Genomic DNA, 24,917 nt, shown 5'->3' with positions numbered 1-24,917 from the left:
CCTTGCATATAAATACTTCAGATGTTTCACTTGGCAAGAGACTGAGGGCCCCCAGTGGAAGATGATGCCTGGTATGACTGGAAACATGAGGTTTCCTCAGAACATTTTAAGTAAATTTGGCCTGAAGTGAATCTGAAATGAAGTGATGCAATGCCAGAGCAGGACTGCTTCGAATCCCTAAGTATGCCACCTCCAGTTCCATGTCAGAAGAAAGACAGTATATACATGAAACACATCAAATCATAATTATATAGATTGTGAATCAGGGGGTTGATAGAACTTCAAAGATGTGAATTTGTATGTGCGTTGGGTACTGCACTGCATCCAAAACAATAATCCCTCCTAGATCTTGAGCAAAGGTTTTTCCTGCCCTACTACTTCAGATTCTTTTAACAGAGTATGCTAGGGCTGGAATCTGGAACTTCTGGCATGCAAACAACATGCTGTACGGTGAAGCAATAGGTCCTCTTGTCCTTTGTTCTCTTGTCTTTTGTATGTATTAAAGCAGAATTGCACTGTATATGGATAACAAAATGGCGTTGTAAAATTTGCCAATTTCACATTGCTGTGTAGTTTAAACATCTTTCTTGGTTATCTTGCAATGAGTTTGAATAAGTTTGTATAAAAGAGTGTGAAAGACTCAATATAATCTTTACAACACAATTAGTAGGGTGCTAGCTTTCACAACTTAGTAATTATAGAGGCATTTAAATTACTTCCCTATCCACCTTCCTCACAGGAGTACTAAGAACATTAATTAATGTTTGGAAAGCCTTTTAAAGATAAGTGTTGATTAGTGTTTTTGTAAATGGGAAAAATATGAATGTAAAACTCTGCGTGTAAACAAATATCCAAGCCCTTACCCCCTACTTGAGTTTAATTATCACCATTAAGTTTGCCACTGATTTCGGGCTTTGAGGATAGATCCTTTAAGGGTTACTTAGGCTAATCTATAAGTTCATGAAATAACAACATAGCAAACATGGTATAACTGTACTGGAATGGTACCATGTGAGAATGGAGATATGGGACTGTATGCCAGAATGTTTCTCTGTGCAAAAAACTTGTACACAGAAAACTAGACCAATGAGGAGAAAATAAACCCATAAGCCTTCTCCATGATGTGCTATCTTTCTTCAGGAAGGGAGATTTTGGCATGAGCGATTATTCTGACATGCCTTCCACCTTCATTCTGAAGTGTTTTTGCCTGCAAATAGGAAATGTGTGTAGGCCAGAGCTAATTGAGCTGTTGTTTAATTGTTTCACTAACAGCCCAATCCTGAATTGCCTGGCATGCAGGACAGCCATGGCGCCAAAAATGGCTGTCAGGGTATCCTGTGGCACTGGGCAGCTCACAGCGGCTCCTTGGGGGAAGGGGACTTTTGTAGCCTTCCCCCGCGTAAGAGAAGTAGCCCCACAATGGGACTACTAGATTCTGCAGTGACTCTGGAGCCACTGTGGGCCACACAACTTGACACAGGGCTCAGGTGAAGCTGAGCTCTTCCCCCTCCCGCCCTGCGCCCTCCCCCTGTCATACCTCCTCCCCGCCCTCACATGTCTGGTTCAGAATATCATACAATTTGGTACTATGAGAATTAGGCCCAAATCCTAACCCACTTTCCAGCACTGGCATAGCTGTACCAATGGAACATGTGCTGCATCCTGCAGTTGGGGGGCACTCACGGAGGCCTCCTCAAAGTAAGGGAATGTTTGTTTCCTTACCTAGGAGCTGCATTGCCCTTATGTTAATGCTGAAAAATGGATCAGGACTGGGCCCATAGTTTTTAAGGCAATTGTGCTTCCTCTTTTCTTCCTCCTCTCTTTGTACATGGGATTCTTTTCCTTTCTTTTCTCTTTGGAAGCAAACTATTGTTTGGGCAAACTAGGAAATCACAGGTTACAGAAGTGGTGCTGCTAGTAGATAAGGTGAAAAGGAAGAATGCAAGCCCAGGACCGTACTGAAGTTTCCAGTTATGGTAGCCTGAGCAGAGCAAACCCTAGTTTGTATGTTTACCCAAGCCCTCTCTGCCAGACATGAGATGCCCCTGGAAACATACCGCTTAGCCCTGCTTCCACTGATGATGCAAGCTATGCCCTGCCCACCCCTCTGAAGTTCAGCATTTGTCTCCACAAATGAAAACATTTGAATGGCATGGCTAGCTCACCATGTCATAGATGGGTGTGATTTTAGTGGACCCCTGTGCATCCGGTGGTGAATACGTTTCTGGCCTCCATTAATGTGAATGTAAGCGATTCTGCTTTTTCATGGTCATGGGTGCAAAAAACCCTTTAAAGAGAAAATGAAACAAAAGATTGTCAGGATAGTGACTTCTGTACCTAATACTAAATTTTATATATGTTTCTCCACCTATTGGAAAGTACACACATCCGTTGACCAAATCCCAGCCCCCAAATTATACCCCGGTTGATTTTGGTAGGGGACTAGGTTCCTGATATTGCCACAGTTCTTACAGTCTTGGAAATATTGTAACCACCACATGAAAGCTGATCAGTATCTGCATGGCAGCTGGTCCATATGGGACCCATAACGTGCAGATGTTTCCTTATTTTCCTTTGATGTAAGCAACCCGTGTAGTTGCTTGTAGATGTAGTCATTGCATGTAAGAAATTACATTCTTATAATTCCTGAGTGTAAAGGAATATATTCCTGACTATTTCATACACACTGATAGATTTGCAAGGTATTGCTGGGACCAATTTGAGTCTTTGATGCAGCAGTCTTTGGTGTTACAGATATTAAGACACTTATATTTAGATAAGGCCTAAAGATTGGACAATCATACCCTCAGTGTCCCACAACAAATAGGTTTATTTTCTTACATTAAAATTTTATGGGTCGTATTCTAAGGAGTGCATGTGGATGTGCAAGAGGACCAGGCTGTTTCACATTGCACAAGCACTTACGGAAGCTATTGCACAACCATGAATGTTACACTTAATCAGTGCTTCTCAAACTAGGGTGTTGCGGTGTCCCAGCCTGAAGACTTTGAACTCTTTCCCCTTAAGGGGCGGGGCAGGGGGAGGCAGCGACACGATACCCAGGATCACATTGCTAAGGGGGCTGCAGGGACTTGCATTTACTTAACAGTGCCTGCAGCATACCTCCTGGGATTGCAGGGAGCCCTGCACAAAGCCTCTGCAGGGCTCCCCAGCCTTCCAAAAGTGAAAGTAGAGTGATTGCATACCACTTCCAGTTTTGCAGAGGTGGGGCGTGATCATGCCCCTTTCACTTTCTGAGCTTCAGGAAGCCTTGCAGAGGGTCGTGCAGGGCTCCCCACACCCCTGGGAGGCTGCTGCAGGGACTGGTAGTAAATCCCTGCAGCCCCTTTAGCAATGGTGTTGCTGCCTTCCCTCTGCCCCTGCTGCCTTCCCTGCTCACATACAGGCACTTCTGCAATCCTCAAATTCCCTGAGAGTTTGCGAACCACAGCACTTACCAATGAAACATTATACAATATGTTGTAGACATGCAAAGGCTAGTCTATATACCATTTGGATTTCTGTGTGCAACTACCTTGTGGTACCACTTCCATGCATGCAAGCCCCTTTATGCAAGGGGAAGAATAACTTGGGATACAATCCAAAATATAGGAGATAATATATAAAAGATTGGTCACATTATATTTTATTTCAGTCAAAAGACATAGTGACAGCTTAGTCTCAGTCCATTGTTTTCTCAGAAGTAGGACCTATGGTGGTTTACATATAGGATTGCACCAAATTCCTCCTGGATTGGGCCCTGTTAAAAAAAAAAAGTAACAGCTCTGGACTTACTTTACAGTCAATAACTTAATTCATAGCTTTATGAATTTTATTTCAAAATATTACAGTAATATATGTTCCAGTACCAAAAGGGGAAAAAAGAATGGATAAAACTACCATCTTTTTAAATCTCCCACTCCGCCCCCTTTTTTAAACATTTACAGTGCAAACTAATAGAGAAGTGTTTAATATAAGTTCTTTTGGAATAATATAGTATCTGAACCCGATGACCTTGTAACCATTTTCTCTTACACTGATATATTATAAGCAAGTATTACTGTAATTCAAATACTGTATATTACCAGATATTAAAGCTGATTTGCTTTGCTAAATTTTTGCCCTAGGTAATCATATAGTTTTTAATTTGATCTATTTCATGCTGGAAAAGTGTGGTGTTTATGCTGAACACAGAAATTGTACAAAATTGTTTTGCTGAACACTTTCAGTAAGTTCAAATTTGACTCCATCAGTGCACTGTTGCAGCTGGGCTGAGTGGCCTACACCATATCCAGTGCAGGTTAGGAGCAGGCTGAAGAAGGTCTAAGGCAGGGCTTCTCAAACTGGGATATCACAGCACCCCAGCCTGAGGGCCCTGGTCTCTGCCCCCTTAAGTGGTGGGGCAGGGGGGGCAGTGACATGATCCTCAGGATTGCGTCGCTACGTGGGTGCGCAGAGACTGGCATATACTTACCAGTCCCTGCTGTAGTCTCCCAGGGGTGCAGGGAGTCCTGCGCGACCCTCTGCAGGACTCTCTGAAGACTAAAGCAATCGTACTCACTTCTGGTTTTGCGGAGGCAGAGCGCAATCGCTCCGCTTTCACTTTCTAAGCTTCGGGAAGCCCTGTGGATGGTTGTGCAGGGCTCCCCACACCCTCAGGAGGCTGTAGGGACTGGTAAGTAAATGCCAGTCCCTGCGACACAATCCTGGGGATCATGTTGCTGCCTCTCCCCTGCCCTCGCAACAACTTGCTGCGGCGCAAACTCTCCCAGAGAGTTTGAGAACCGCTGGTCTAAGGGAATATAAGGGAATATTTCCCCTTACACTTTGTTGAGCCCCAGGTAATTTAGAGTTACTGTAATTCTAATACAGTAATTTAGACCCAGTAATTCTAATTCTGAGTCACTGACACAAGTCCGAGTAGCCCCGTGTAGGACTTGCAGGACCAGGAGGGAGGATAGAATATGCCAGAGACCTGCTCTGCTGATCCTGCTCCCAACCTGGGCCTGATGCACCTTGATCCACCTTCCCCTTACTCAGAAATGTTCCCTCTCCACTTTTGTTCCACTCTCTTAAAAAGCCAAGAGCAGTGAAGAAGGGTTACCAGATGCCATTTACTAGATTCCACTTTAACTCTGCATAAGTGGATTTGTGTGATATTAACCCCATCTCTGTGCCACTTGGTGGAGTACTTACCTCCGCCAGTGGCTGAAGATCCGGATACGGTGCTGGCAAGTTGATGCAGGCCTTCCTGCTGGCACGACTTACACGTGGATTGTCGCAAATGTGCATTCCAGCATGTTGGTGACATCTAGTGCTGGCCCAGCAGCTGCTGTGCCGGCACAAGCAAAGAACGCAAATGTGCTTGGAATAGGAATGGGACTGTGAATCTTGGAAGCTGGAAATGACCGCTATTGGTGTTGATTTAGAAAGTTTGATTCTATTTTTGTACATCTCCCAGTTAAGACCACAATCTGTCACAGACAGGGAAATAATGCTTATCTTAAAGGTGTTTGTGTTACAAATAGTTTCAGATGACTTGAACGATCAAGGGCAATTAATACCACACAAATCCACATATGCAGGGTTAAAGTATGGCATCTGGTAACCCTTCCTTACTACTACTTTTTAAGAAATGAGTGTTTCTATAATACAGGAGATCTTATTTCATTGTTGGTATTCATTGTACTGGCACACCTGTCCTAAATAGATGGCTCAAGAGAGTTAGGTTATATCAGATTAGTCTGCTTCTGTTGAAATGGTAAGTAAAAGCCAATCCTGTGGTCTGTGCTGCGCCTCTGCGGGGGGCGGGGGCGGGGGGCATGGTCGGGGAGGGGGGAGGCATGGTTGGGGGTGTTCTGGGGCGCAGGGAGAAGGCAGATCTGTGGAGCTGAGCTCCGCAGGATCCTAGGCGCTCGTGGAGGGCTGCGCGCCCTACATGACCGCCTTCACTTTAGCGGTGACCAAACAGCGCTAAAGTGAGTAGCCCCATTGCGGGGCTGCTCCCCTTACCCAGGGGAAGGGGACAAACGTCCCCTACTACCGGAGGAGCCTCCCGCGGTAGTGCGGGAGGCTCTGGATCCGGCGGGACCCACGGCTCCGGGCAGCTCAGGATTGGGCTGCCTGCCTTCCAGTTTTGCAATCCAATGAAAGGATATAGTCATATCATTTTTGTATCTCCAGCTCTCCACCCTCATACTGTACCTCATTCTTTCCACCCTTTAAAAGTTCATTTGTTTGCCCTTTTGTTTCTTCAGATCAGTTGTCCAGATCTGTTTATGTACACTTATTCATTCAGTCACCAGACATGACCTTCATTTATGTAGCTTTTTGTTAGGACTCTGTGCTAGTGATTAGATGTGTGATTGATTAAAGCCCAGTACTATCTTTTCTTCCACCCCTAGACTACAACTACAGGGTGTGTCAAAAATGTACCTACATTTTAATGAGCTCTAATTAATACATACTCATTGTAGAAAAGCTTACAACACTTGAACATCTAAAGGAAGCAATTGAAGAGGTGTCAGAACTATCCCAGCTCATAGGTTGGTGCATGTCTTCAGATCTCTTAAGTCCCAATACTATCCTCTCCACAACTGCAACCATGTCAAAAACAAGCATGCTACGTATATATCGTGGGAAGGGGGTGTTGGTTTGGGAAAGATAAACAAGAAGGATTCTATTCAGAACATACGCCATTTGATAGAATATTATTAGAAACAAAAGAAAAATATATTAAAAGAATATATATGTTCCTATTGGATTTTGAGATGCAGGAAGAAACAATAAAAGAATGTATGATAAAATGGGTGCAAAATATAGGCCATAATATTACATTAGAACAATGGGAACAGATTTGGAAATATAATATAAAATTTACTAGAGCAACAAATTTTAAAGAAAATGTATATAAAATGTTCTATAGATGATACATGACAGCAGTAAAACTGGTAAAAATGAACCAGAATATATCAAAAAATTGTTGGAAGTGTAAATATGAAGAAGGAACGTTTTATCATATGTTATGGACATGTAAAAAAATGCAAGTATATTGGAGAATGGTAAGGAATCTAATACAAGAGATTGTTGGATTTACGATACCATTGAAACCAGAATTATTTTTGCTTAATATTACTTTAGATATTATAGATAAAGAAAATGATGTGTATTTAGTTATTACGATATTAACTGCTGTGAAGATTTTATATGCTAGATACTGGAAGGACATTAAAATTCCAACGAAAGATGAATTAATAGAGAAAATAATGAATGTGGCGGAAGGATAGACTTACAGAGATTTTGGATCAACAGCGCAAACCAACACAGATAGAGCAATGGAGAACATTCTATGCTTGGTTGAAAATGAAGTTGTAGATGTATAAGATAGGGCATTTAGATGAATGTATTGTATACATCAGCCATTTTCAACCTTTTTCAGCTCACAGCACTTTTTCAGCTCACCGACAAGGCACTAAAATTGTCAAGGTAACACTACTAGTTTTTTTACTTACATTAAATCACTACATTACAATTAATTGTTAATATAATTAATACAATTATATTACATGACAAAGAAACTCACAAGAAGCTTGGAGAGGGAAGGATATGTGATTGTGAAAAGGATGAAAAATGTTATTAAAGTGTTATGCGAGAAAGTGCTGGCAAAGAGAGGTCAGGTTGAGCACATAGGAGAGCTGTGGGGTGAGGGGCAATGAAGGGAGGGACAGTAAGAGGTACTGACTGCAGTTATGAGGTTTGGGGGGCAATGTGCCTGTGGGAGGGAGTGGGCTGGGGAGAAGTGCCAATTGCCTGCTCATGTATTTAAGAAAAAAAGTGTGACCAAAAGCCCAATCCTAGGCATGTCTACTCAGGAGTAAGCCCCATTATAGTCAATGGGACTTACTCCCAGGTAAGTATGGAGTGGATTGGGCCCCACTGCCCTTCCCCCAAAAGGCAATGCAGGGAGTTGCAGGCAAACTGTGGCAAGGAAAAGGGACTATCCAGGATCCTTTGAGCCAGCCAGTTCTTAGGCTGGTGGCCTCAGCAGACTCACTCATACCTGCTTGCCTGCTCCTGACTCCCTCGCTCTCACTCACTCTCCAAGCTTCTCTGGTCACCCAATGAGCATGCAGAGGAGGCAAGGACTTAATACCCAATCCTAGGCATGTCTACTCAGAAGTAAGCCCCATAATAGTCAATAGGGCTTACTCCCAGGTAAATCAGGATGCAGTCTGCAGGAGCAAGCTACAGCAGGAGGTGCAAAGCAGCCTCGAACAGCCTGCTCCTTTTCCTTCTGCTGCACTTAAGGTTCAAAGCAGCCGCTTCCCCCCCATGTGCCCTCCCACCCCGCGTGCGTGGCTGCTGCCTGTCTGCTCTGATCTTCCGGCACACCTTAGGCAGCCTCGAAGTGTGACGTGGCACAGCGGTTGAAAAACGCTGGTATATAATGATGTATTATTTATGATATGATAGACAAATGATATTAAGAGGCTAAACTAGAAGAGGAACAAGATTAGGAGATGAGTATTGATTGATTAGGTGTACTGATACATGATTGCCTGCACCCTCCGATGGTGTGTTTTTGTGTTGTATATTGAGTTTGTGTTTATGTGTTTGTTTATATTTGTTCTTTTTTTCCTTTCGGAAAATAATAAAAAAATTAATTAAAAAAAAGGAAAGGAGTGTCAGGAAGCTTCAGAGGTGAAAGGGGAATTATCAAGCCCCCCACTCTGCAATGGGACTCCTCAAACACCCAGGATAGCCACCTAGGTTCTGTTTCTTGTGTTAGCCTTTTACAGTAGGGGCAGGCAGTAGGCTGCCCCAGGTGCCACTCTAGGGGGGGTGGAATGACATCACTGTGACCAAAACTGCAAAAACTGTGGTTGTTAGGAATAATACCATCATGTTATATATCATGATATACGTAATTTACAGCAGAATGTAATGAAACAAACTGGAGTGAAATATCTCAATTCTATCAAGAGTTATGGCCAAAAAAACTAGAAAACAAATATGTAACAAAAAGTAGATTTTCTTAACTCAGAACAGACCAAATGAGACTAATTGTTCAAAGAGCCTATGAGATTTGTTATGACACAGCATGGAATTTGACACCATTGGGGGGGTTGACACCACTAGTGACAAAAATTGTGATCATCATGGTTTTTAGGAATAATACATCATGTTTATATCATTCAATGTATGATTTAATGCAGAATGTAATGAAACAAACCACATTGAAATATTTGTGTTCTGTCAAAAGTTATAGCCAAATAACTAACACAGCTGATTTCTGTAACAAAGTGGATTTCCTTAACTCAAAACTGACCAATGAGTCTGAGTGTTCTGATAGCTAGTGAGGTGTTGTTATGACACAGCATGGAACCAATAAGATGTTGTTATGAGTCTGCTGCCTTTTCCATGGATCAGAACTAATATGAGAACTCCTATTCAGATCCTTGAGTGTCATCAGGTTGGCCACTTTTTTTGTTGGTTACTGATTGGTTGAGTGACCTGTACAGTTCTATAGTAAAATAATTAAAGTTAATGGGGGTGACACCATGGGATACCAGACCAGGTGACACTAACCCTAGTGATGCCACTGGTGGGAAGTTTGGGTGTTGGTGGTCACTGGCTTAGATGACTTTTAAAGTTGATTCTAAACGTTCATGGTGGATTATAGTGTATCAATGGTCATTAATCATGATTGCTACATTGAACCTCCAGATGCAGGGACAGTATGTCACTGAGTACTATTTGCAGGGGACCAATAGCAGGGGAGGGCACTGATGTTCATCCATTGCGGGGCATTTATTTTCTGGTCATGACTATTGTTCATTTTATGTCATGACTATTACTATCTTTCTGCCTCATCAACCTCACAGGGTTGTTGTGAGTACAAAAGAAGGCGAGGAACCATGCACAAAAGCCTGAGCTCCTTAGTGGAAGGGTGGTATAAAATTGTGAAAAATATAAATTAATTAAATAAATAAATAATATTGGTGTATGGGGGTGTCAAAAATGTATGTGCCTCAAGGGACCTGACGACCTAGCTATGCCACTGGCCTTTTGTCTTGTTCCTTATTAATTTTTTTTCCATCTTGTGTGGTTTCAGCTTATACAGCTTTATCTGGTGTAGGAAAATCATAATTTAAAATGAAAGCAGTGAAGTTTGTAGAAAGCTGGATGGACAGTAGCTATGAGGTTAGGGGAAAGCGATGGTGCCAGCATGGCTGCTTTGGCTTGCCATCTTCCCAGGCTCAATTTGCGTGGTGAGAGCTTTTTCGCTCATCCCAGGCTGTTCTAAGGGTATGATATTATGAGCCAGGTGAGTCACAACTGACAACTTTAGTGCAGGACGGAAAGCAGGAATAGGAATTTGGTGTGCACTCTGAGAGCACCTTGATGAACCAGAACCAATTTCAAGAGCTTTCTTGTTTGGGGATACTGGCTGGTGACTCCTTGAGCTTGGATTCCAAAATCAACCTTAATAGCTGTCCAGCTTGTGGGAGGCAGTGCAATTCAACTTCCTGAACACCCCCCCCCCCACTTTTGAAGGGGATACATGGGTCTGCAGCAGCTAATCTACAACTTTGAGTAAGCATTGGGATGCTCAAAGATAATTAATAGGAATTGGGGAATAGACACTGGTGTGCTGTCTCCTCCTGCCTCTGATAATGGAAGGAAGATTGTCCAGAGATAGGAGCCACTGCAAGGTTTACACAGCCTGTTGATAGGCATTATTTTAGTAAATGTGTTAATTCAAACCTTGTCTTGTGTGGTATGGGGGGGTTTTATGTGGACAATACAGAGCCAGACCCTACCCCACTTTCCAGTGCTGTTGCAGCTGTGCCAGTGGGGCTTGTGCTGCATTCTGTGGTGGTGGTATGCAGTCATGGAGGCCTCCTCAAGGGAAGGAGATTTGCTCCCTTGCCTCGGGGCTTCACTGTGGCTGCATGAGTACTGGAAAATTGGATAGGGTTGGGTTCATAAGCTTATGACTGCTCTATTCTTCCTCCTCCTCCCTATGCTATTCTTCCTTTAAACCAGTGGTTTCCAACCTTTAAGAGCCTGCGAACCACTGAGGCAAAAATTGGAATCATTGTGGACTACCATGCGGCTGTGGGCGGTCTGGTCTCTGCCCTCTCTGGTAGGCTGTCTCCCAAGTGCTCAACCACAGACTATCAAAAAGGATGGAGAATGGACCACCCACAGCCACATCTGACACTTCAGTGGCTGTGGCTGCAGGCAGTTTGTTCTCTGCCTCTCTGATGGTCTGTGGGAAATTTCTTGCTCAACAAGATACTAGAAATGATCAATGGTGATTGCTTTCCTGTGGACCACTTCTTGGGGTCTTGCAGACCACCTGTGGTCTATGGACAACAGGTTTGGAACCAGTGCTTTAAAACATAATATTCCTCGATGCTCTTCTGAGAATTAAAATCTTATTTATTGCAGTTAGTTTGCATCTAATTTGTAATATATGCAATCTGATATGGAATTCTGGCTGAATCCTGCAGTGCCAGACTCTTGGTTTTTGTTATGTTGGGAACAGGATGAGAAAAGAGACAATAACTTGCACCAAAGGAAGCTGAGGAAGGAAAGCAGGATAGGATATTAAGTGCATTTTCTTGAATATTACTCTTTCAACTTCATTACTTAAAAATGTATTCCCTACAAACAGGTTAAAATTAGTGGGGCCTGCAGCAAAGCATTGTAACACCTCAATCTTAATGCCCAGTTGGCTGAAGCAGGTCAACTCCCCCCTCTTCCCTGCCCTTCGTTCCAATATTTTCCAAGTAACTCCTCAACTTTCCATGGCTCCTCGAGGGCCACTGAACATTCTCAGGTTGCATCAGGTGTCCCCTTCCCTTTAATTTATGAATGTATCAACTTCTTCCATACTTAAGAACTCTTCCTAGCATGCAGAAGCTACTACCACATCTGTAGATGGTCCCATTTTACATCCAAACTGGTAGCCAACTCAGGGCCCAATCTTATCCAACTTTGCAGCACTGGTGCAGCCGCAGTGCAGCATTGAGGTAAGGGAACAAATGTTCCCCTACCTTGAGAAGGCCTTCGAGACTGCCTTCCCACCACAGCATGCAGTGCATGCCCATAAGAACATAAGAACAGCCCCACTGGATCAGGCCATAGGCCCATCTAGTCCAGCTTCCTGTATCTCACAGCGGCCCACCAAATGCCCCAGGGAGCACACCAGATAACAAGAGACCTCATCCTGGTGCCCTCCCTTGCATCTGGCATTCTGACATAAAACCCATTTCTAAAATCAGGAGGTTGCGCATACACATCATGGCTTATACCCCATAATGGATTTTTCCTCCAGAAACTTGTCCAATCCCCTTTTAAAGGCGTCTAGGCTAGACGCCATCACCACATCCTGCGGCAAGGAGTTCCACAGACCGACCACACGCTGAGTAAAGAAATATTTTCTTTTGTCTGTCCTAACCCGCCCAACACTCAATTTTAGTGGATGTCCCCTGGTTCTGGTGTTATGTGAGAGTGTAAAGAGCATCTCCCTATCCACTCTGTCCATCCCCTGCATAATTTTGTATGTCTCAATCATGTCCCCCCTCAGGCGTCTCTTTTCTAGGCTGAAGAGGCCCAAACGCCGTAGCCTTTCCTCATAAGGAAGGTGCCCCAGCCCAGTAATCATCTTAGTTGCTCTCTTTTGCACCTTTTCCATTTCCACTATGTCTTTTTTGAGATGCGGCGACCAGAACTGGACACAATACTCCAGGTGTGGCCTTACCATAGATTTGTACAACGGCATTATAATACTAGCCGTTTTGTTCTCAATACCCTTCCTAATGATCCCAAGCATAGAATTGGCCTTCTTCACTGCCGCCGCACATTGGGTCAACACTTTCATCGACCTGTCCACCACCACCCCAAGATCTCTCTCCTGATCTGTCACAGACAGCTCAGAACCCATCAGCCTATATCTAAAGTTTTGATTTTTTGCCCCAATGTGCATGACTTTACACTTACTGACATTGAAGTGCATCTGCCATTTTGCTGCCCATTCTACCAGTCTGGAGAGATCCTTCTGGAGCTCCTCACAATCACTTCTGGTCTTCACCACTCAAAAGTTTGGTGTCGTCTGCAAACTTCACTGCTCAACCCTGCCCCATGGGTATGGCTGCACCAGCACTGGAAAATTAGATAGGATTGGGTCCTTAGGTAGTTGAATACCTGTGAGTCAATCTTATGATGCACTTCTTTGAATGCTTATCCATATATGGGGGATACTATACAGGAAAGTTGAGTACCTTGTAAAACAGTGAGGCAGAAAAAGGCACTTAATGGACCTATATGACCCAGAATGTGCTGTTCCCATTAGCTACTATAGCTGTCTGTCATACTAGGACCAAGAGCACTATAATGAAGCAGCATTATGGGAGATATTACAGTATAGTAAAAGAAAAAAGAGAATTCCATTATCTGATCAGAATATAATTGTTATCTAGTTGTAACATTAAACATCAATATGACTGACTTACTCTTTAATTACTTTGTAGCTTGCCTTATGAGACCATCAACAGAGCTATTTTGGCTTTACAAGATATCACTTTGAAGTGATGGCTGTTTGCCATTCCAATGAGTTCATAAATTAAGTTTTGTGCTACTCCATGGGTATCTGGGCTGTACGTGCTGCCAACAGATGGTAGTCCCTACAGTGAAGATTGATATTATTTATTTCTAAATTTGGAGCATCTCAATAAGCATTGTGATAATGTAAATCTATTTTAAGTAAAAAGCCTGTACAGTATATAGCAACAGTTTTGTAACTTATCATGCTAATTATATACACATATTTTACAGCATAGCTTGTATATTTGGATAACTTTGTTCTCTAGGAATGTTGATATTGTGAATCAATTATCATACTCTCTGTGTTCTGCATTGACATTTTCCACATTGATTTGTTTGCCATGAAATTTCTGTGTATTATTGAGGATTCGAAGACATGTCCTAAGTTTTACTATTAAGGTGACGACAGATGTAATAACAAAGATCACGGTCACCTTATCATCCACCCACCCTCCCACCATCTGATCCCAGTTTCACTTTTTTATTTATTACATTTATATGCTGTCATTCTTCCATTATGGAATTCAAGTTAGCATACATGAAGTTTTTCGGTAATTGCCAATCCAAGCACTGACCAAACAAAGACTTGCTTAACTTCAGGGAGATGAAAGTGTCCTGTGCCATCAGATCATACCCTGATGATCTGGTTTTATTAGTATGTAGGCCTAAATAATATACACACTAATAAACAAAATCCTGGCTTAGCCAAGGGTCCAGGGACTTAGTGAAGCTGTTGTGTGGGGCAATTCAGCTGGTAACCAGAAGTACTACTATGTATTCATTACATCTGTGACCCCTCAGCAAAATTGACTCAGGACTAGGAGACAGCACAAATGTGTATGACTGGCTCCATCCAATTAACAGGTTCCACAGCTGTCTTTTCTGCTGCTTGCTTTTTTTTTTCTTCTTTCTTCCAGAGTCCAGCATTGGAGAGGGAAAGTTAAATTTAAATTAAATGTAATGAAAGCACTTCCAAACTAGCGCTACTGCTCTTTAATTTTACTTCACCATTTGATCTCATCAAGCTTTGGCCAGGCCTCTTGGGGACCCAACATCGTCTCTTGTGAACTGAATGTGTGATCTTGAATGCAGTTAGTGCTCTCCTTTGGCTATGCATTTCAGGGGATTGCTTGTATGGTAGGAAAGATTCCGGGGAGTTTCAAGGTATTCCGGAAGACATTTGAAACCTGGAGCTTTAACTGAACATGGTGTCTGCATATTTTCTGTGTTCAAGCCTTTCTCATCATCTTAATGTTACTGAATTATCTTCACTGTGGCTACCTGTTTTGGGGACTGTGTACACTTGAGCATATTGAGAGAGGAAAAAGTCCTTCTAAGAGTCTAATGAAATGCTGTAAAGGATTGTGTAGAGTTATCTGGGAACAATGATTTCACTTGGAATTGATCATAAACTTGTCAGCAAGGTATGGGAGGCTGGGTTGTGAAATCTACACATAAAAAGTCTTAAGGATAACTTGCAGTTGACAGGTTTCTCAGATATCCTACTGATTGGGGGCAGGGGAGAGAAAACTGTGATGTGCAGAATAGTGGTGGGGCTTAGATTGGTGACAAATATGTACTTCTATTTGATTTTACTTCCTTCCTCTTCCCCACCTTTATACAGAAAAAATTATATATGAAATATAAAATATAGATAGATATAAAAATATACCCTCTTGCTGATGTGCTGAGCAGTAAAAGAGCACAGTGTTCGTTTGCACAATAGAGAGGTATTTAAATATTTTGTGCTGAGCAGTAAATGCAATTTGCTATTTTTCTCTAGGATCAGTTTAAGAAGGAATCTTAGTGAAAGGAATGCTACTAATTACTGACAGCAAGGCTAAATTTCGCCCTTAAGCCAATATTTTTCTGTTAAGTTTATCTTGTACTTTTTGTACAGAATTGGCACTGTACACAAAACTGTATCACTAATACAATGATTAAAACATCCCATTGTGACCTCTGCCGTTCACAACCAAAGGTTATCCCCGGTTCACTGCTATTGTTTGATCAAATTAGTTTTTATTGACTGAGAAGGCCTTAATAGGTTTCATTTATGTACCTTGGGTTTATTACTGTTTAGCCCTCTAAAATCCCCAGGAGGCTTCCGGAATAACGAAGATATTGTTAATGAGATCTTAAAAGAGTGTAAACTTTTGGAATAGTATTGTTTCTTACACACATGCTTGATATGAAAGTTGGAGACATTTTCCGTGTTCTTTGCTACTTACATTGAACAGACAGTAGATTGCTTTATGTGTAATCTAGTCTCCTTCCTGCTTTGTTAGCATACCTTCTTAAAATAGCCTTTGAAAAATATTTGTTCATGTAAAGGGTTTGTTTGTTTTTCATACTGAGCAGTGTGGATCAAATAGAAATGTTGAGGTCCAGAGGTTATTGCATTTTTCAGGGCTGGCATTAATGACTTTGACTCTGCTAAGTGAACAAGGGCATAACAACAGTTTGTTCCATGGTTGTTGTTTTGTTCCATGTAGAGTACTGCAGTGGCATCACTAGGACGTGTGTCATCCGGTGCAAGAGGCCACTGTGTCACCCTTATGATCGACCTCTTATGCTGTGGGCGGCGCAATGGCCCTGGTGTTAGACCATTGTCTGGCCCTGCTATAACTTTTGATAGAATAGCATTATTTCAACACAACTTCACTGTATTCTGCATGAAATTACACATTGATTGATATGCGTACATCATGATGATATACATGATGATATTCAAAAATACAAAGTTTTTAAAAATTTTGACCAGTAGTGGTGTCAACCCACTGTGTGTGTCACCCGGTGCAGCCCACATCCTCTCACATCATAGCAACGCCACTGGAGTACTGTCTGATTTGTTTTGGTGTACTACAGTGATGCAATGAGGAAAGTAGAATCTGATGTGTTCTAAATCTCCTATATGTACACATGCACTTGAGATGGTTTACTTAATACTTTTCTTTTCTTGGAGATATGCCTGTGGGATGGGGTGGCATTCTGATCTGCACATATGGTTGCTGGAAATGTATTTTTGTTATAGTTTTACAGGTTATACATTTGAGAAATCCATAATGCAATACAACCTCCCACATGGTTGGTCATGCTTTCTAAAGCATGCTTTGGTGTCACTTTGTTTAGGCTTTAAAAACAGATTAATGGAATATTAAGGCTGCAATCCTAACCACACTTTCCTGAGAGTAAGCCCCATTGAACAAAATAGGACTTACTTCTGAGTAGACCTGGTTAGGATTGTGCCCTAAGCTATTGGCCATTATAGTTAAAGGAAGCCCCAGGATGTTGTCTTCATGCCCTGCCTGTGGGGTTCCTGAAGACATTTGGTTGACCATGCTGGAAAGAGGAGGAGCATCTATGCTCTTAGCCAGAGTATCTTGGTTAAAGAAAAGATACCTTCCAGATTGGCAGTGGTACTTTGCCTTTAGGTACGTGCAAATCATAGAAATATAATGAGAGTGGATATGAAATATACAAGCCATCTTATTGCATTAAGGAAGAAGTGAGTAAAGAGGCAAACCTCAATAGCTGGGATTAAACAGGCCATGACCTTAGTAAAGGAACATGGAACTAGCATGTTAGTTATCCAGACGATGGTGGCAGGCATATGTGTGCCCATTGGTTATAATTATTTGCAGAAGAGTCTGACATCATTGGGGGTTGCTAGCTGCCACTGTGGCACAACTATGAGATAGGCTGTTTGTTGTATTATATCCACTACTTTAGACAAATGTTCCCATTTGTGGTCTGTGCATCCTTGTGAATCCTCTGTTGTCACTCATCTCACTTGATATGATCTTCCTAAGCAGGAGCCTTCTCCTACTGGTTTTGTTTAGGATGTCCACACACATCCTTCAAAATACAAACGGACCAGTCTATTTTGGCTGATCAAAACCTTGAACAACTCTTTAATAGCCATGCTGTTAAAATACTGCAGCACATCATTCCTCAAAAAGCTACACCGGAGATATTCCTAGTTCTTACAGTACTCTGTCCCCTGCTGCACCATAATCTTTACTACATCACTGCTTGCCTTGTCAACCTGGCAAGGTTCACTATCCCCCACCCCAATAGTTTTCCTCGATACCATTCTCATCTAAGCTAGGAATTAACTAATTAATTGGCTAACTGTTCACCAAGTTCTTACTGGTGATTTGAAGGCTTGATGTGTTTGCAAATGTTTTGTTTTTTTTTTTCCTCCAGGGGTGGATTACAAATATCTTAGGAAGTTATCTTCAGCTTGCCTTTTTGGGGAAGCACAGGCAACAGCTGGTGTCACCTTGTACTTGCCAAGCAAATGTTTTCCGAGTGGGTTTCCCAGCCTGTTAGTGGCAAAGGATAGTAGTTCATCCAGGTCAGCTACTTAATATTCTTCCAACCTTCTGCAGGCAAAGCTATGTCGCATAAGATTAGTAGTCCTTACTTTCACGGTGGTAGGAAGTGCAGAGAACACAAAAACCCAATGCCTGGGGGGGGGGGAAATATCTTAGAGGACTTGTGGCTGATTTCTAGATTCAGAAATGAAAACAGGAAACTAAAGGCCAAAATAAGACATCACATGGAAGATCTTTTTTTAAGACAGCATGTTCTTTGATTTTGATTGGAGTAAAATGTTCTGATCAACATTGGAAACCTCCGCATTATATCCAATTCAGATGAAGAGTTTTTTTTAAATATTCAAATGCTTGTTTTCTGTTTTGCTTATACTATGGAACCCCTGCCCCAAACAACTACTATTTTGACTTTCCTGTTATTAGTGACTGTTGGAGAGAAAGGAGCTTCACAACAGGAACAAGCCATCACATTATAAAGGATTGGGGGGGGGGGGACACACACAATAATTAATGATTGCCCGGCTACCTGGGCAAGAAGCACTTTTCAAAGTGGTGTCCTCTTATATTTAGTAGGGATTTTCACCCCAACACGGTGCCTTCAGCTGTTTCTGATGTTCAGTCGTTGCTGATGACTGTACCATTTACAGTGGTGCCTCGCATAATGAAATTAATCCGTTCCGCGAGTCCTTTCGTTATGCGAGTTTTTCGTTTTGCGAAGCGCGTTTTCCCATAGGAATGCATTGAAATTTAATTAATGCGTTCCTATGGGCAAGAAAAGTCAGAACAAAGTCAAATTTGGTTTACAAAGTGTTTATTAAGTGCTCTTTAAAGGCATACATACTGTACAGAGGATTTCAAAAACGGGGGGGATGCTGAGTGGGGAGCTTGAAGGCTGTAATTCTGTGCACACTTTCCTGGGAGTAAGCACAATGGGACTTACTTCTGTGGAGACACGCACAGGATTGTGCTCTAAGCTGGGGAGGACACAGCAGCTGCACTCAATTGCTTGCTTTTGCCGTGATCATGGGGGAAAACGAAGGAAATGGGGCAGTGAGAGGGTGAATGAGCGATGGGGGAATGCTGAGTGGGGAGTTTGAAGGCTGTAATCCTGAGCACACTTTCCTGGGAGCAAGCTGACATGAAGATCCTCCCCTTACTAGGGTGGATGGGATCATAAGGTGACATGAAGATCCTCCCCTTACTAGGGTGGACGGGATCATAAAGGGACATGAAGATCCGCCCCTTACTAGGGTGGACGGGATCATAAAGGGACATGAAGATCCACCCCTTACTAGGGTGGACGGGATCATAAAGGGACATGAAGATCCGCCCCTTACTAGGATGAACGGGATCATAAGGTGACATGAAGATCCGCCCCTTACTAGGGTGAACGGGATCATAAGGTGACATGAAGATCCGCCCCTTACTAGGGTGGACGGGATCATAAGGTGACATGAAGATCCGCCCCTTACTAGGGTGGACGGGATCATAAAGGGACATGAAGATCCGCCCCTTACTAGGGTGAATGGGATCATAAGGTGACATGAAGATCCGCCCCTTACTAGGGTGAACGGGATCATAAAGGGACATGAAGATCCGCCCCTTACTAGGGTGAACGGGATCATAAGGTGACATGAAGATCCGCCCCTTACGGGATCATAAAGGCACATGAAGATCCGCCCCTTACTAGGGTGAACAGGATCATAAGGTGACATGAAGATCCGCCCCTTACTAGGGTGGACAGGATCATAAAGGGACATGAAGATCCGCCCCTTACTAGGGTGGACGGGATCATAAAGGGACATGAAGATTCCCCCCCCTTAAGACAAACCAGGACAATAAAAAAAAATTCGTTATGCAAAGCATAAGTCATAAAAATTCGTTACGCGAGTTACCAAACTTTGCACACCACTTTCGTTCTGCGGGTTTTTTGCTGCGCGGGGCATTCGTTATGCGAGGTACCACTGTACTTATTTATTTAGCTAGCTAGTTACGTAAGCAGCTTTGCGTTGAAAAGCAGTACAGGTCGAGCCTTTTTATCCACGGATTAGGGACCCGTTGTGTTAACTAACTGTGGCTTCCGAACCCATGGTGGAGACTGGACTTGAGCTCCCAGACACCACCAGAGATGCTCCCTGGTGATGTCTGGGAGCCTTTCTGGAGGCCACATGTGTCACAATCTGTGGATTTAATTATCTGCAGGTTTTGCTATCTGTGGGGGGTGGGGTGGGGGGTCCAGGAATGAATCCCCCATGGAAACTGAGACACGACTGTATATAAATATTCTTAATAATAATAATAATTTGAGATTCAGTCAAAATGCTGGGTTTTTTTGCATCTAGTGTGACACTTTCTGAATTACAGCTCTTGGCAGCAAATTCAGGGAATCCTTTAATATCTTTTACTTGATGCCTTTGCTGGAAACAAGTTTCATACTTGGAGAATTATTACTACTTTAGTAGTGATGCCGACAGAACTGGTGTGATCAACATTGCAAAATTCAGTGCTGCCATTTTGAAACAAGAAGTCTGTTCTTTCATGAAACTAGTAGGAATGGTGCTGTTAACTTTCCCCTTTGAATTCCACTGACATCTGTTTAGGGCATTATAGTCAGACTGATATTATTACTTATGATCCGGGCTATATGAAATTGTATTCCCACAGTAAATCTAAATGATCTGTGTTCTGAACTTTGCAAGTATGTGTTAGTCATCAGAGATAGGCAAGTACCACAAGGGAAAAAAAAATCTATGGTTCTCACATTTGCTAGTTAAATTACCATTCATATACAATGAGTGGTAGCTGTTAATTACATAACCGAGGTTCTTGCATAAGACAATTCCCAGACTCTTAAGGTGAATGACCAAGATTACTGTATGAGTAACAAATGGTGCAACACGTCATGTAACCGAGATGGGTAGTAAATGTCCAAGTATTACTACATATTGTCTGAAATCTTTAATGTTTGGATTTCCTTTTTGTCAGGTGTTTTGGTTTTCTTACCAGGAACTTAAGAGTGAGGAAGGAAGGAAGGATGGAAGACTAATTCTCTGTGGTTTGCTTTCCTTCTTGGCGGCTTCTTCAATTGTGTACCTAGTAAAAATTTAAAGACTTCTGATCATCTTCTTTTATTCATCCACATTTGATAGCACAATTTACTTTTTCTGATCAGAGCACATAACTATTTTGAATCTTCCTCAAATGCAGTTCTCATAAAGAATGCTTCTTGACAGCAGTTTCAACTTTTGCTCCACAGAAATAGAATTTTGCCTGTTTATTTCAAAGTTCCAGCTGACAAGGTAGACAAATAGACAAGGCTATGATTTTATAAAGTGTTCATGTACACTAAAAAGTTTAATGTAATTGCAGAGTATTCTACAAGTTAAATGATATTTCTACTCAGTATTCATGCAGGCTCTCCTCAACTTATGTAAGGGTTCCTTTCCAGACTGTAGTTGAATTTTATGTAAGTCAGAACTAGGCTGTGCAAGAGGAGTCGCTTATGCTTGTTGGTCTGTAAAGCTCACCACTCGCTTTGCTCTGTTAGCTGGGATCAGCCCCAGCATGCCTTGCGTTTTCTCTTTCATTGAAAGAGCCCACATGGAGGAAGTGGTGAGATTGCTTTGCTGAGATCATTGGGTTGCAATCGTTGGAGCACAGCAGTCTTGCTCCTTCGTATGTACGTAAATGAAAGAGGAAATGTGAGCTGCACTGGGAATTATTGTAGCTGAAAGAGTAAAACAAGTGGTGAGCTTTACAAAGCACTACAGAATGGTGAATGGTGAGTACAGGTGGCTCCTCTTACAATACTGTCCAGACCTTACATAAACTCAAAATTATTTAAATTGAGGCTCCCATAAGTCAGTGCTCATATGCTGATTTTTGTGGAGTGCAGCTCTGTTGTGAAAAGCTTCTTGCCTGGCTGGGGCATTCTTGAATAAGCCCAATGCCTAAGGCATTGGATATTAAAACGCTATCCACCAGGCAAAAATTGAGCCCAGCTACAAAGGCAGGGAGCAGTCAGAACCATTTCTGAGAAGACAGGGAATGTTAAATTTATAACATTTTCTTTCCCCTGCTGTTAAGATCATTATCTCATCTCTGTTGACATTTTTTCTTAGAGAGGGAAAATATGACCTGTAAAGTTTCCATTAGCCTATATAATATGTATTGAGTGTTGAAAATACCAGTTTGTTTCTTGGCTGAGATTAGCAGAGTGTAACATTCACAGGGATTTATTCCTTCCAAAACCGGAAAACATTCTTTAGGACAAATGAAGAATTTGGCTTCTGTAGTATGCCTCTCCTGATGGTACCCCACCTCTCTGTTGTAAAATTAAACATGTATGACTAAAAGTCAAGCTCCTAATAAGGCAAGTGAAAACATAGCTTTAATTTGTAGTTAAGAAAACTGGTCTGCATTTGTGGCCACATGTTCTTTTGGCAAGATGTTTTAAGTTCCTCTGAAGCATGTAATTATTATATCATTGCTTAATAAGAGTACTTCTTAACAATTCATTCACCTTGGAGTAGTAAGCTTTTTAAAATTCCAGAATTTAATAGACCAGTTTGAAGGTGTCAAGAGAATTGAATGTTGAAGTCATCATAATTTTGTTTGATTTAAAGTAATACTATAGCATGCTTTGCAATTACCAGCTTTCTGCTGCATAGTGTGAATGGTAACTATAATGATATAAAGGAAACCTGCCCTGTCATGCGAGACTGAAGGATGGTTTTCCTGCTTATTTACACAATCAAGGAATTTTCAGTGTTCAAGGCAGTCTTTGAAATATAAAACCCCTCTCAGCCTTTTGTTTGTTTGTTTTTGTTTGCAAAAGGGTAATAGACAATGAAAATGAAGAACATCAACTGGTACAGGCGCTTGCTATCTTCTTTTCTAGTGTTCTTTCCTGTATTGGGGAAAGAGAGATCTGAACACATCTGTCATAGTTCCACCAAGCAGTGACTTTTACAGATCAATCCTGTGCCAGCTGGGTGCTGGCATTATGTGTGTTGAGCCAGTGGAGGCTGCTTTATGGCAGTACTGCTGGCAGAGAGCCTGGAGCAGCTTCCAGCATGTTAGTGGGCGGCCAGAGACCCACTGGAGCAGTTAAGGCCACGCAGGGGGTGGAATGGAGAGGGAGGGTGAGGTAGAGGAGGGGGTGGGTAGAATGGATGGGATGGTGAAGGGGCAAAGAGGAGGGTGGATCAGGCCTGGGAAGGGGGTAGATTTGCACACTGATTTCTGAATCCCTCCCCAAGCCTGATTCACCTTCCTGAGTCAATGCAGACTTGTGCCAGTTAAAGCTGGTTCAGGTCTGAGTTGACCCACTGGGTCTACAGGGGCTTACTCCAGGGCAAATGTTTCCTTACGCAGAAGAGGCCTCTTGAGGCTGAAACTCCCCTGTGAGATTCAGTGAAGCTGGCACCAGTGCTGTTGCATCACCATGCAGGGAAGTGTATGTGTAAGTTTGAATGACTGACTTGCAATACTACATACACTTACTCATGACTACATCCTATCATACTCAGTGGAACTTGCTTCTTGGTATAATACAATGGCTTTCACTGTACATCATTTTTAGTTTCCAAATATCATGGTTTTTTAATTAATTAAACACTTCATAATTAGAATTGCACTCATCTTTTGTTATGCATACCTAATTCCTTCCTGTAAACCGCCTTTATAGGGAAAATCCGTAGAGTACAGTTATTACATTAATTTCAAGGGGAAATTCCCAATAATATCCTATGAATGAACACAGCAACTTCTCCCCTTTTCACATTTCAAATTTTCATGCCAATCAATCCAATAACCTTTATTAGCATACATACATACATAATATATGTGGCAACAGCCAGCTACAAGAGAAAGCATAGAGGTTAGGATAAAAAATTAATAAAATAAAATAGGGAACATTATCTATAGTGGGCTTAACAAGTATACTAAGGGTGCAATCCTAGAATGGACTTTGGCTGACGCAAGTCCCAGCAGCTTCAATTGACTCCGCTCTCCTCTGACTTGCGCCACCTCCAGAGGTGGCGCAAGTCAGAGGAGACCCATAGGGGCCAGTGGCCCTTACCCAGGGTAAGGGGAAAAGTTTTCCCTTTCTTCTGGCTAAAGCCACTTCTGGCCACTATCCTGTGTTGGATACAGTACAAGCCTCTTGACTTGCCTGTTCCAGCGCAGGATAGGATTGCACCCTAAGCATACTTGGAGGACACTGAGACTAAGAATTTAGAAATCATCTCCATTATATCAATTGGACAATCATTGAGGAAAAATTTCAAGTTCTGTAAATCAGAAAACCCATCTCTATTAAATATCAACCCTACCAAATAGGTGAAACTGACATGACGGGGACAGTAAAACAAAATATGTTGAATAGTTTCAATATGACCCTGATTGCAGGGGCAGATACATTCTACATAAGGGGTCTTGCTATATCTCCCCATCATGACCATGGAAATGTTCATACAATATTCTTCTTCTGGAACATACCTCCTTAATAATATGTCTATGCGTATTTTTGTTTATCTATTTACAAGGTTTGATTTAAAGTAACGCTATGTTAGACTCACAGTGATCAACATGTGTCATACAACATTTAATAATAATAAATAATAATAATACAGGTATTTATATACCGCCTTTCTTGGTCTTTATTCAAGACTTTATTCAAGGTGGTTTACATAGGCAGGCTAATTTAAATCCCCGTAGGGATTTTTACAATTGAAAGAAGGCTCTATCTTTCAAGAGCCACAACAACTCAGATGTTTCATTCTGATCTGGCCTCCATCCTCCCACGCTCAGAGCAGATGGAAATAGCTCGACTCAGCTTGTCAACTGCTTCAAGGTCGCACGGTGCCGATGGCCTCGAACTGGCAACCTTGTGGATGTTATCTTCAGGCAAATGGAGGCTCTACCCTCTAGACCAGACCTCCTGCCCCTACCCTACATTTC

At 42.1% G+C, this 24,917-nt stretch overlaps 1 protein-coding gene across 3 annotated transcripts in view; it reads left to right on the top strand.

Annotated features, from left to right (window-relative positions):
- TBL1X (transducin beta like 1 X-linked) overlaps nucleotides 1-24,917 on the top strand; it is a 160,366-nt gene that overhangs the window by 19,947 nt on the left and 115,502 nt on the right. Inside the window, exon 1 of one of the 3 annotated variants that reach the window (XM_066620351.1) lies at nucleotides 7,465-7,485. The exons of the other annotated variants lie outside the window; for them this stretch is intronic. The gene's annotated coding sequence lies outside the window, so the exon portion shown is untranslated. Of the gene's footprint in view, nucleotides 1-7,464; nucleotides 7,486-24,917 lie in introns of those variants that run through there. 3 annotated transcript variants of the gene reach the window in all.

The sequence above is a fragment of the Tiliqua scincoides genome, chromosome 3, assembly GCF_035046505.1.
Source record: "Tiliqua scincoides isolate rTilSci1 chromosome 3, rTilSci1.hap2, whole genome shotgun sequence".
Taxonomy (NCBI): Eukaryota; Metazoa; Chordata; class Lepidosauria; order Squamata; family Scincidae; genus Tiliqua; species Tiliqua scincoides.
Note: the sequence above shows the minus strand (reverse complement) of the source record. Positions and strands in the feature narration are given on the sequence as shown.